The sequence below is a fragment of the Schistocerca piceifrons genome, chromosome 2 (genome assembly GCF_021461385.2).
Source record: "Schistocerca piceifrons isolate TAMUIC-IGC-003096 chromosome 2, iqSchPice1.1, whole genome shotgun sequence".
Taxonomy (NCBI): Eukaryota; Metazoa; Arthropoda; class Insecta; order Orthoptera; family Acrididae; genus Schistocerca; species Schistocerca piceifrons.
The window spans coordinates 134,014,893-134,018,138 of NC_060139.1; positions in this window are offsets into that span (position 1 = coordinate 134,014,893).

The following is a 3,246-nucleotide window of genomic DNA, read 5'->3' on the forward strand; positions in this document are numbered from 1 at the left end:
CCCTATGTGACCTCTCTGACAGGAAATCACGAACCCAGTCACACAACTGAGACGATATTGCAGAGGCAAGCAATTTCACTAAAAGTCACTTGTGTGGTACAGTGCCAAAAGCCTTCTGCAAATCCAGAAATACGGAATCAATCTGAAATCCCTTGTCAACAGCACTCAACACTTCGTGCGAGTAAAGAGCTAGTTGTGTTTCACAGTCTGTGTTGACTGTGTGTCAGTAGACCGTTTTCTTCGAGGTAACTCATAATGTTCAAACACAATATATGTTCCAAAACCCTGCTGCATATCGACGTTAATGATATGGGCCTTTAATTTAGTGGATTACACCTACTATCTTTCTTAAATGTTGGTGTGGCCTGTGCAACTTTTCAGTCTTTGGGTACGGATCTTTTGTATATGATGGTTAAGTATGGAGCTATTGCACCAGCATACTCTGAAAGGAACCTAATTGGTATTCAGTCTGGACCAGAAGATTTGCTTTCTTTAAGTGATTTAAGTTGCTTCACTATTCCAAGGATATCTACTTCTACGTTACTCATGTTGACAGCTGTTCTTAATTCGAATTCTGGAATATTTAGTTCATCTTCTTTGGTGACGGAATTTCGGAAGGCTGAGTTTAGTAACTCTGCATTGGCAGCACTGTCTTCGATAGTATCTCCTTGCTGTTGCGCAGAAAAGGCATTGATTATGTCTTGCCGCTAGCATACTTCACATACCACCATAATCTCTTTCGATTTTCTGCCAGTTTCGGGACAAAATTTCACTGTGGAAGCTACGCGTATTATAAGAATCTCGCACTGAAGTCCACGCTAAATTTCGAGCTTCTGTAAAAGATCGCCAATCTTGGAGATTTTACGTCTGTTTAAATTTAGCATGGTTACATCTGGTACAAGGAATTCGTCCTACACCACACCTTCCCTCTCCCACCAGATTCACACATTATGTGTAATAGGGAGAGCATCTAATGGTTTCTAAGCTTTGACTCGATCTGTTAAATAGGCTGGGATAGTTAAACTGATATGATTATTATTTTTCCTAAGTAAAACGACCTTATCGATTCCCTACATGCTTACTGTCAAGAAATTTCAATAAGTTATACATCAATACCGGTTCCATTTACGTCAACAGTGCTTGATTCCTACAAGAATCTAGCGGCTACGTTAGTTCACTTCTGCCTAGAGGCAATACTTTACAGTTGAGAACAACAACGTCAATGAAAAGTTTTTATGTCGCTCCTGGCTCTATTTTATAAATCTTTTACAGATATCAATAATCTTAACCACTAGAGACATATCAAAGTAGGTTGAACATTCGATGTCGTGGATCGTGTTCCTGGCTTAAAACTGTACCGAATGTCTTTGAGATATGTATAAATCTCTCTGTTCCTCAACATCTGTGCTGTGTTCCGCTCAAGCGATGTCTGCTGATTCTTTGTACCCTGTATTTTATATCGCGTCCACGCCGCATTGCTTAGTGCTCTTGCAGTTATGAGAACCGATCACTGCATGTGAGATTCGTGGTAAATGTGATATTTTTATGAACAAGTATCTGTGATGGAATTTGCTAACACGCAGAGAAAAATTCGTGGCGAAATTCAGTACACAGCTGATGTTCTGTGTGTGTGTGTGTGTGTGTGTGTGGTAGAGAGAGAGAGAGAGAGATTCATCGCGCTAATTTCATTTAACAGTTTTACAGCTCCACTGTCGATAGCCCCAAATCACCATCGCCAGCACCACAGATGGACAAGCTACCAAGATGGTATTTACCGCCCAGTGAGGGGGAGAGTAATCATGGTGTTGAATTTATAAGTTAAATAATGAAATTAGATTAAATAAATATGGTTTTATTTTTTCATGAAAAAAAAGATGTTTCTGTGTCACCCTCTCTCTCTCTTATACCCAGCATCTTCTACAACACCAACAATGCCCTTGTGTGTGTGTGTGTGTGTGTGTGTGTGTGTGTGTGTGTGTGTATTTACGCTAAATGCCAACATACATATAGTGTACATGAATACTGTGCTATCTGAAATGACATGGCAGCTGAATCCTCGTTTCCAAGCACTTATTCGTTTACTGTAATGCGCTTTTAGAAGCGATGGAGAAACTTGTCGTAATGTTCGGAAAAGACCATTATGTCACTATGTGTTGATATTTGAGCTAAATACCAATGTTTATTTCAAAGTGCTTGGGGGGGGGGGGGGGGGGGGAGGATGTAAGAATTAAGGAGCGGTGTTTCATGACACTTGGTAGCAAACTTCCTGTAACGTTGAAAGTTTGGCGCCATGTGCATGTGGTTCTGATCACTCTGGGCACTCCACACGAGATGCAGGTGCCGGTCACTGCAGCCTGGTGCTCGCTGCATGCTGGCTCTCCCCTCCGCCCTCCACCAGCACTGGGGTTACCGCTCACCCGTGTCCCCAAGGGAGGGCCAGCTCAGACAACCCTAGAGAGGCGCCACGCCCACAGCCAGCTCAGCTGTGTCTCCTCATCTTTTTATGTAGTAAGTATTAATTAGATATGAGGAGAGGGGATTATTGTCAAGTCACTGTGGAACGTTCAGGTGTGTTGTAGTTTCATGAAATGACAGCGTTTTATGTGAGAGGAACTGAAGACATGCATGGAAAAACATGCTAATCCTGAAATGTAAAAACTTAGATATAAGTGTTGCCATCAGTTGCTGGGTATGGGAAATATCAAAATTGACACTGGTCTCACCTCTAAATATCACTGTCAACTTCGATAGTTTCCATACCCAGCAACAGATGGCAACACTTATCTCAAAATTTTTTTCATTTCACAGTTAGCACGTTTTTCCGCACGTCTTTAATTCTGGAGTAGTTTCTCGACCATCCGAAGATGTGCTGGAGTTCCATTTACCAGATGCCCTGGAACAAAGTTGTTGTCACCAGCTCTAATGATATCTTGTTCTGAAGAGTCTGCAGGCGCACACATAAGCAGTTTCTGTGAACTGGACACACTTCATCACTGTCAAACAATCCTCCACATCAAAGCAAAACCACTGTCTCTTTGTTGCCACCAGCAACAAGCTACAACAGGGAATTAGACCAGAGAAACCAGCATGAGGGTTAGAGGAAGGGAGAGGGAGGAAGATGGGATGTTGCTTGTCCCAGCGCCCTCTGCCAGTCGAATTGTGAACTTAAATAGTTGGTCCTCTGACACTTAGGTGAACACTTGCAGCTGCCTCCACTGTTCCTGCTGTAGATTTTTATTACAGTGA